At 61.8% G+C, this 10389-nt stretch overlaps 1 pseudogene; it reads right to left on the bottom strand.

Annotated features, from left to right (window-relative positions):
- Nucleotides 1-9817: 9817 nt before the first annotated feature.
- On the bottom strand, nt 9818-9936 carry LOC112480576 (annotated as a pseudogene).
- Between the last annotated feature and the right edge of the window lie 453 nt (nt 9937-10389).

Raw genomic sequence — 10389 nt, 5'->3', positions numbered from 1 at the left:
CGGGGGAGGAGAGACGGGCAGAGGCCGGGGCACCGACTCTTTCCTGGGGAACCGGCCAGGTCCCTTGGCTCCTCTGGGCTTCCCCTGTGGTCTGGAGAGGAGGGTGCCACTTCGCAGGCTTCAGAAGGCCTTCTGACTGAGCGCCCCACAGCAGGGAGCACGGCAGAGTTCATATATTTGAATAAAATGAAGAATTTTGAAGCAAGGACCCGCGGAGAATCGAAGACGTTCTACCATTTGGTGAAGGTGGGGCCTGGCAGAGCTGGGGTCAGTGAGGGGCCGACGGCTGGCCGGGTGCTTCCACAGAACCCACAAACCACCCAAGAGCATGGGGTCTCTGGTCCACCCATCTCCCCTGCCCATTTTACAGATGGGGCTGCACTTGTATGCCCCGGGTCCATCGCTACCGGTGGACTGCAGGCTGGGGGCGGCGGGTGGCTGACCTGGGCAAGGCTGCTTGCTCCTGTTGTCCCCAGAGCAATTCTCCCGGGAAGGGGCGGCTGTGAGCCTGTAGCAGTCAGACTTCCAGCTGCTGGGTGGCTGCCCATGGCCTACACAGGCAAGCTGGGCGGAACGGACTGTTGAGGGCAGGGGTCGAGCTGGGCCCTTCTTTGGGCCCCACGAGGCTGTGCACCTGGTGCTCCTCTGTCTTTGGGGAAGGGCAGAGCCCCCAGCCCCGTCTCCAAGCCCACGTGCAGGAGGGCCTAGACCACTGCTGACCCCGCGGCCCCTCAGCCCAGCCCCTCTGGCACAGGCCTTGAACAAGAACCTGACCGTGGCCCAGCACACGCAGCTCGTCCTCACGCTCATGCACGGGCTCTGCAGCCGCGACCACCTGCACAGTGACCTCGCCGCTGAGCTCCTCCAGATGATCTTGGAGGACCAAGGCATCAGGCAGGAACAGGTGGGCACCAAGGTCTGGAGGACACAGCCACTCTCCAGAGGACCTGGTAGGGAAGATGTGGGGTGGTGGGGGTAGGACGCCACACGTCGTCATGGAGGCCGCTGAGCCCGGGCGGCAGTGGGCCCCGGGGATGCTCCTGGCCATCAGTAGCAAATGGCCCTGCCTCCAGCTGCCGGAAGCGGCGTGCCCCTAACTGGTGGCAGGGCTGGGCCTCGGCGATGCCCCAGGAGGCCTCCTCACCCTCCTGTCCGCTGGATCCCCTCAACGTCCCAGGGCCCTGCTTCATTCACAGTCCAATTCAGCAGAGCAGAAGGAAATCGCCCCCCATCAGGATTTAATTGTCTTTGTCCTGGCTCGGCCAACCTAGTCCTTACCCCACGGGGACACTAATGTTCCTCAGGGACTGCCAGGCCTGGTCAAGCCCCTGGCCCCTTGGGGTTGATTCCCATTTTCAGCTGCTGTGAGGCGGGAGGCTGCTCCCACCTGCTGTCTCCATCGGGCCCTGTGCGTGTCCAGATGCCCGCATGGAGGAGGCAGGCCCTGGTCCCAGCTGGAGGGGCGGCTCTGAAGCCCTGTCCCTCCCCATGCAGGTGGCCGAGATCCTGCAGAGCCTGTTCCAGGCGCTGCCCTGCATCACCTTCACGGGCACCCTGTGGATCGTGATGAAGATGGTGACGGCGTTGGGAGCCCAGCACACCCAGGAGACCGTCGAGGTGATGCTGTCCCTGTGCCACCCCTCCGAGAGGTAGGTCACCTGCACACATGGCCCACAGGTGAACATGTAGCCATTGTCTGCAGCCCGCCCTCCTAGTCCACCGTCACGGCCTGGACAGAATGCAGAAGCGTGCATGAGCTTCGGCCCGAATCCAGAACCGGAGCCAGGGGGGTCCCCGGAGATGGGCCGAGGGGGCTGAGGCGGTGGCTCCAGGAATCCCAGGACGGGGCTTTCTGCACGGAAGTGTCCCTCAGACTCAGAGAGCCCCAGCTGCCAACCTGCACAGGGGATGGCAGTCAGCTGGGTGACGAGAAGACACTGTCAGCTGGCTGGCCCTGAGTCAGACGTGCGCCCCAATCAGACCTGAGCGGTGTGTGTGCACCGTCAAGTCAGAGGCGTGGGGGCACCACGGTACCTCCAGGAGCATCTCTGTCCCAGGGCCACCAGGCTGCCCACAGGGTGAGCCCGGCTGGAGTACGAGCCCACCTTCCAAGTGAGGAGACAGGCTGGGAAAGAACGGGGGTCTACTTGGGGCTGCGTGGTGAGGGGGTGTGAGCGGGAGCGAGCACCATGTCAGGGAGCGCCAGCCCGCGCTCTGGGCTTCGAGCAGGACCCCCTGATGGAGGGGTGCACCGTTCTCGAGGGGACTGGCTGTCTCCACGTTAACACCGCAGGCCATCCTGCAGTCAGAGAGTCACGCCCTGCCCACCCCTCTGCCCAGCGTGGCCCCCAGCTGGTGGGACTGGACTGCCTGCCTCCTCAGGCAGGTCGCACCCCTGTGGAAGGCCCTGGCCAGCAATAACCAGCTGGCCCGCAAGGTTGTCACCCTGCTTTATGTGAAGCTGAAGCTGCGGCCGCCCAAGCCGCTCATCAGGCTCTCAGAGTGCACGCAGCTCACCTCCCTGCTGGTGAGCAGCATGTCACCTGCCCGCTCCCTACCCTGTCCTTTGGGATGCCAGGGTGGCCTGGCTGAGGGGCTCACTGTGAGTAGCCAAGGGCTCATGATGCTGAGTCCCATGGCGGGGCCAGAGCCACTGGGATTCTCTAGGCCCAACTGGGTATAGGCAGTGGGGCCTGGGGACCGGGCAGCCCTGTGGCTGCCGCCCCCAGCTCCGTCACCCACCACAGGCCCTGGGCACCATTTACGAAGTGCTCTACATCCAGGAGTACAAAGCCACTGTGCGCTGGGCCTTTGCGGGGATCCTCCTGGGGCTGCTCACACAGCTCCACTACCTGTTTGAGCTGGACATGGCCGAGGACATCCGCGAGCTCCAGGAGGACATCCTAGACACGAAGCCCCTCAGCCCCTGCAGGTGACCGGCCTCGGCGCCCAGCCCCCTCTTGCGACTAAGTGCTGGGGACCCGGCAGGGAACGAACTCGGGCCCCACCTGGGGGCTTGTGGTCCAGGGTAGGGAGCCAGGGGCAGAGTGGCCTACAGTTGTCAAGAGTCAGGGTCCGGAGGGGGAAGCTCAGAGCAGGCCCAGACGGGCGAGTGTGAGTTGGGGCGGAGGCGCCAGTGCCACCTTATGCTCCAGGGGGAGAACTGAGCCCCTAGCCCTGGCTCACCTCCTCTCCACACCCCGCTGCTCTAAGGACGTGCCTGGAGGCCCTGAAGGGCCTCTTCTGGACCACCAGCTACTGGGAGGTGTTCGCCTATCTTAAGCTGCTGAGGGGCTGGGAGCTCTTGGAGCACCTGGAAACCTACACGGAGGGGGTGACCCTCTTGGCCAGGTAAGCACCAAGCCTGGGAAGGGCCTGACTCCAGATGACACCCCTGACGGGGCCCTGCACTTCAGACTCAGTCACCTGGGGAGAGAGGAGAGTCCCCTGGCCAAGGATGGAGCCCTCCCGTGTCCGCCTCTTCCGTCTGGCAGGGCCATGGCCCACTATGGCTGTGAGATCAAGGCCGTCTTGGGGCAGGCAATCATCTCCCTGAGGAGCTCGGAGGAACGAGAAAATGTTGCGGCCATTCTCATTGTCACAGAGGTCAGCCTCTCCTCTGCCCCTCGCCAGTGCCCTCAGCCCACACGGAGAAGGTCGGAGAGCTGGACTTCCACTCCGACCCTCCAATACGGAGGCGCCTCACCTGCGCCCTCCCCGTCAGACCTCGCCGTCCGACGTGTTTCCTTAGATCTCATCGCTCGCTCTCCCGCCGTGCTGTAGGCTATGTCCCTGCAGCCATCACGGACTGGCAGCCTGACTGTGCCCATCCTACTCAGTTTCTCAACAGTCCTGAGCTCACCCAGCACATATCTCAGAAATCCATGGGCACCATCCTGCGCCTGTGCATGAAGAACCCCAGCCGGCTGGTGCGGGCCATGAGCCTGAAGGGCCTCACCAGTATCTTCATGTGCCCGGAGAAGGTGAGAGGAGATGCCCGCCCCCATCCAGGAAGACTTCTGGGAGGAGGAGGCATTTGAAAAGAGCCTCTATGACAGGCAGAATTGGAAGGGGTGGGTGGAGAAGTCAGGCCTGGGGTAGGAGAGGGCTGAAGTGTTTGGGGGACCCTTTGGCTGGGGAGCCTAGAATTTCTGAGTTGGAGGGAGCTCTGAGGTCAGCGACTTTGGCCTCCTTTCCAGGTAGGAATCCCTCACCTGACAGCGCACCCGCCAGGTGGTCTGGCTCATGCTCCACCTGGAATACGGAAGACTCAGACCTCACTGAATGGGGATCTCCTTCCTCCTCTCGCCCTCGGGCCTCCCAGCACATGTCCGTGCCGGATGGCGCGGGCTGAGGGCTGGGGCTGAGGTGCCCTACTGAGCGTGAAGGGGAGGTGGCAAGTGGGCAAGTGAGGCCGCCTCGGTCGGAGGAGGAACCGGTGGAGGAACACGGCAGGCCAGGGGCAGTTGCGACTCCCCACAGGCGGTCCTGCTCCAGAACCAGCTGGCCGGGCTGCTGGACAGCTTCCTGGTGCCTGAGCCCAAGGACCTCATGGGCCTGATGGTGATCCTGGGAGACATCCTGCACCACCTGGGCACGCAGGGAGTCGGCGCCCTCGGACTCAAGATGGCCCAGCACCTACAGCGGCTGTTCGAGGACGTGAGCAACTCTGTGCGCCTGCGCGGCTCCTACTCAGCCCGCCAATCAGAGCAGACGTAGCTGCTGCCCCGCCCCCTCTGCCCGGGCTTATGGGTAAAGTCCGCTGGGGGAGGAGCCCGGAGGGAACCTGGCCCCAGGGAAGGAAGGTTCTGGGAGGGTTCCAGGCTGCTTCGGAGGTGACCGTGCCCAAACCTCGTGCCCTCTTCACCCAGAGGACGTGGGCGGGATGGTGGCCGGGGTCCGGGAGACTCAGGGTAGCAGTTTGTCCTTAGAAAGACCCTTGGGGGTAGCCACGTAGGAAATCGGAGGCCAGCCTGGGGCCAGGTAAATGATTCCAGGGGTTCTGAATAAATCAGGCGATGTGAGGGAGGCGAGGTTTACACCAAGGCAGGCCGACAGGCTGGAAGGTGGGCCTCAGGGATTGATGGCACGTGGCCGGGGAGTGGGAAGGGGGTGTTCGGGGGGAGCCTCAGTTGGGAGGTTGCAGGTGGGAGATTGATGCTTTGATTTCTGGAGGTGAGGAAGTGGGAGGTAGAGCCAGGTGGGGGTCAAATGGTGCTGCCCTTCGTGGAGGCTGTGGCATAAGGCTGAGGAGGTGGGGATGGGGTAAGACAGCTAGACTCGATCCTCACCACAACCCAAGGACAGAGGCACTGTTGTTGGACCCTTTTTACAAAAGGTGAAACTGAGCCACATGCTGAAGGATCCTTGCCCAGGGTCGCAGAGCTAGAAAGTGACAGATGTGGCACCAGAGTCTGTGCTGTCACCTCCACACTGGCCTGCCTAGGAGTTGGAGGTGTGGCTGCTGTCAGCCTTGGGCCTCCAGAGAAATCGCTGAGGAGAGAAGCTGGGGAGAAAGCCACAGCTATTAGAGGCGGGCGGCGCGGGGAAGAGGGGTAGCCAGGAGAGAAGGCAGCCCTGGTTGGTGTGACGGGCTGTGGCGGCAGGTGGACAGCAGAGTAAGTGGGGTAGGTGGGTGAGGTCTGCTGGCTCTTGGCTGAAGAGGAGCGGACGTGAGGGCAAATGTTGGCTGCTGCATGGGGAGAGAGATGGGGCGGTAGCTGGCAGGGCAGGTGGCCCGTGGGGGTGCAGCTGTGCTGGGGCTGACGGGGGGATCTGCCCATCTCTGGCAGGAACAGGAAGACGTGCGCAGGGAAGCCATCTTCCTGTACGGACACGTCATCTACAGTGGTGGCAGAAAGTACCAGCAGGCGCTCAAGAACCACGCCTTCCGGTCTCTGGTACCGCTGCTCTTCCACCTGGCCGACTCCTGCCCGGAAGTGGTCACGGTGAGTGGCCTGGCCTGGCCTCTGGCTGGACAGCATCCTCCAGACAGTCCGGGGGTGGTCTGGGGAGCGGGACAGAGAAAGACCCACCTGTTTGTGGGTCACTCAGGCAGCTCAGGAGGACTCAGCCTCAGGAAGTGGAGACCAGGCCAGGCTGCCATTCTTGAGAGGCCGCATGGCCAGACAGGGAGGGCTGGGCCTGGCCTTGCAGGGGAACGTGCCAGTGGAGAACGAGGACACATCCAAGGTGGCAGTTCCCTCTGCTCCACCTGCCTCCAGGTTCCCCCTCTCCACCCCACCCAGGACCCCGTGAACCTCCGGTTTCAGAGACCGCCCCTGTTCTACCCCATACAAAATCAACCTCAGGAGCCTGGCATTCGGGGCTGGGGTGCATACCATGCTGCGGGGCGCCCGCCGCCAGGGAGAGGTGCGGTGTTTAATTCCCACAAAGATTATGGGGCAGCCTGTTTGCTACCAGCCAGTGCACAGGCCCCAGGCTTCATGGGTCGCGTGTTTGTGAGGCGCCTCTGGTCTGGTGGAGCACCTCTGTCCAGGCACCCCTCCGGAGGACAGTGGCGATGGGGAGGGCGATGACCCGTTTCTCTCTCTCTCTCGGCACCGCAGAAGGCAAAGTTCACCTTCCTGCGCTGTGCCATCTTGCTCAAGTGGGAGTTTCGGAAGGAGCTGTTCAGCAAATTGGCATGGGGCCATGGCCTGGGTGCCGAGAACGACATTTTTATCTACATGGTAAGGCGCCGGCAGGGAGGTGGAGTGGGCTGTGTGCAGTCAGGGTCCTGTAGGTATGGGCTCGCCCCTAGCACCCTCTGAGAGGCACCTAGCTGGTGGTGGGGTGATGCCGGGACCCCCTCGGTGATATCTGTCTCGGCCCTGTGGGTGTAGATTGAGTGCCCGCTCCATGCCTCTGGGGAGCAGGTATGGTCCCTCAGCGGTGGGGTCCGGGGCCTCCCAGGTGGGCCATGCACCTGGACCTGGGAGCCCTGCTCGGCTGCTGTCCCTGTGGCTGCTGTTGAGGGGCCCTTGGGAGGCAGGGCGCCCATTGGGTCCCAGTGCAGACGTGAGAGGGCCCTTAAGTTCCCAGAACCTGGAGCGGCCGAGCCTCAACCCCGCAGACATTCCTGAGCCCGCGTCCCCTGAGATGTGTGTGGAGGCAGAGTGGGTGGGGTGGGGAGGGCAAGACACCTGCCCTGTTTCCTAGCAGCCTGTAGATCTGACTCCATCCGCTTGCTCTGCCTGAGGGCGAGAAAGCAACCTGACCCCCAGCGCTCCTCCCGACTGCCGGGGACTCAGCCAGCACCTGGTCCACGGACCTCTGCAAGGGGCCAAGGGCTTGGGGACCACTGCAGAGGCTGGGAGGCAGCAACCTCCCCCGACGCCCCCCAGAGGTGGAGAGGCGTCCTCACGGGTGCAGGGGGCTGGAGTCTGTCGGCCTCAGGGGCCTAGAAAGAAGCCTGACCTCTCGGGACTCTTGAGAGCAACGTCTCCCGCTGTGGGTCAGGAGCCGGCCGGGTGCTTGCTCAGACGCTGGCCCACTGCGCGCGGGCGCTCTGTCACTTGCTTAGAACTGTGTGTAATTAGGGATTCTCCGTGCGCTCTGGGTGCAGGTCCTTGGTCGGTTTTTGCATTGCGGTTATTTTTGCCACGTTTGTGACTTGTCTGTTTACTTTGCTCTTGCTGTCCGTGGTTGTGCGGAAGTTTTGAATTGTAATGTAGCCAAGTGTATTACTTGTCTACAGTTTGTGTTTTGGGGTCTGGTGAAGAAATGCCTCTTTACTGTACGGGCTCGCATCGCTGCCGGGAGGGCCCAGGGCTTGGACCTGCAGAGGTGGCACCTGGGGCCAGGCGGTGGGGCCTCTGGATTCCAGTGCAGCCCCCAGCTCCCCACCCGTGGGACACGGAACGCCGGTGCCAGTGCCTGCAGTGGCGCTGCATGCCGCCTAGCTGTCATCTGTGGTGGATGGTGGTGCTTCATGTGGCACGGATCGTGCCCGTAAGTGCTGTGTGCCCATCAGAAGGCAGGCACCACCCGGGGACCTGGGCAGAGAGAGGCTGGTGTGAACTGCCGCTCGCTGCGGTGGCTCTGGAGATACCGGGGACTGGCCCGCGGGAAGCAGAGAGCGCTACCGGGCGTGGGGACAGCGGGATGCTGCACGCGCATCACGCGAGAGCGCGTGCGGGGCACCCCGGGGGCTCAGACGCGTGCCCAGAATCCCTCCGCCCCGGGCCCAGCGCCTTCTGCGAACGGGGCCGGGACTTGCTCAGCAGCAGGGCAGTCCGCACAGAGCAGGCGCGGCTGGAAACGAGCCGCCTGGGATGCCAGGAGGAGTTGCTCGCAGAAGACCCTGCTGCAGAACGGTCCTGGGGGCCGGGGGAAAAGCTGCCGCCCACCTCCCAGAGCTGGCCGCGGGCGCCGCAGGGGCCGGGCGCTGGGGGAGCGAGAGGCGCCGTGGGGTCCCGGCGCTGAGGGTCCCGCCCGCGCCGACTGCGCACGGAACCAGGCTGGAGCTCCCGCCCTGCAGCGTCTCGTCGCCGCCCCCCAGCCACCTGCAGAGCCGCGGGCAGAGGGCACGTTGGGAGGGTCCAGGTCCGCGTTTACAGACCAGGCCACACGTGTGAGTTTGGAGCCGAGAGGCAGAGCAAAGGGGCAGCAGCGGCCACGAAGCCCCCGCCCCCCGCGTGCGGCTCTCTGGCCTCGCTCTGCCATCCACGAGGTGTCATTGACTTAACTTTTATATTGTCATCTCTTTTACCTTTCGGTGCTGCGTTTGGAGTTATTTTTTCCAGATTCCGTCTTCACCCAGCTCCCCTCGGCTGTGAGGGCGCCGTGACCTTTCCCGCCGGCGGCCGTGGCTCCGTGGGCCCCTCTCGCTTTTCCCGCGGACCTGCCTGTCCTCTTCCTGCCTGTCCTCCCTTCCTGCCTGTCCTCCCTTCGTAGCGTCTGTTCTCGTCTCCCAGGTTCCCGTTTCCCGCAGATGTAACCCTTAGAAAGTCCTGGTCTGGCCCAGGCGGCTCTCGTATCTGACACTCGCGAGACTTGAGTCTCGCTGCCGGCTTTGCCTTCTGGCTCTCGCGCGTGGTGGGTTCCCCGCATTCGTCTTGTGGTTTGGGGTTATGGGGCTCTCTGCGTTTGTCCACAGTCGTTTCTTGGCTCCGAGGTCCTGTAGGATGCAGGTGGCGTAAATCCAACCCCAGGCCCTCACGCGGTCGCCGTGCCTCAAAGGCGCTGCTGATCCCTTGCTTCCCGCCCCGTGGCCTCTCTCCGTCCACCTTGGTGTCTTTCAGTCCAGGTTTTCGAGGTGCCTGTCTCGTTCCAGGCCCCCCTTCCGCCTCTGCCTTCCTGGGCCTGAGGTTGATCTTCCCCACTGTGGGGCCTCGGGCGCCCGGAGTGGACACCCGCCTGCACCCGGGGGCGTTGGCCAGCGTGCCGGCTCCCGTGCTCGCGGGCTGCTCCCCGCAGCCGGTTCAGCTAAGGCCTTTAAAAGAGATGTGAATAGATTCTTTCATCTTGGAATATTTCTGTGCACGGAGAGGTACATGCACTACCATTTGTATTTTATTTAATAGCCAGTGTATTATTTTATTTTTATTTTATTATTTTATTTTATTTTATTTTTTATTTTATTTTATTTTATGTTGTTGTTCTATTTCTTTAAAAAAATGTCATTGGGATTTTGATGGGGGATTGCATTAAATCTGTATATTGCTTTTGGTAATAAGATCATTTTAATTGCATTGATGCTTCTATGCCATGAACACAAACTATCTTTCCATTTCTTTGTGTCTTCTTCAATTTCTTTTAATAATGTCTTAGAGTTTTTTAAAAATCATTTCTTATTTATGGTATATATTTTTAACACCTATAGCACCTGGTATGCCCAGGCGGTCTCCCATCTAAGTACTAACCGGGCCTGACCCTGCGTAGCTTCTGAGATCAGACAAGATCAGGCGTGTTCAGGGAGGCATGACCACAGGCAATAGCCGGTTTATTAATCTTACAAATTTATTGGACGGTCTACCTGTTAACCCATTAAATAGTCAGCATTACGAACACGCCGTCCTCCCGTTACTAAGGCAAATCATGGGTTTAACAAAGTAAATTTCCCTGAACGTTTATTTGCCTATCACCTCCAAACACTTAATTAAAATCCCAAATTTAACTACTGGAGTCTCCTAAGTGTTTCGAGCACCGTGAATAAGACAAGGCACAGTCTCGGGAGTAGAAAGAGGCGATGGGCGCCTCCGTCCCTGTGCCCTTCTTCCCGGTTCTTCCGGCTCTGACCCCCCCCCAACGGAGATGCGTGCGGGACGCGCAACCCGCCCGCCTTCCTGGATCCACGGGCGGCAGAGGCTCCTGCCAGCGCCTTCTTTGCGAAAGTGGACGGAAGAAAGGAACGTGCGCAGGTGAACACTGCCCCACGGACGGACG

This window comes from Pteropus alecto, unplaced genomic scaffold, assembly GCF_000325575.1.
Source record: "Pteropus alecto unplaced genomic scaffold, ASM32557v1 scaffold105, whole genome shotgun sequence".
Taxonomy (NCBI): domain Eukaryota; kingdom Metazoa; phylum Chordata; class Mammalia; order Chiroptera; family Pteropodidae; genus Pteropus; species Pteropus alecto.
Note: the sequence above shows the minus strand (reverse complement) of the source record. Positions and strands in the feature narration are given on the sequence as shown.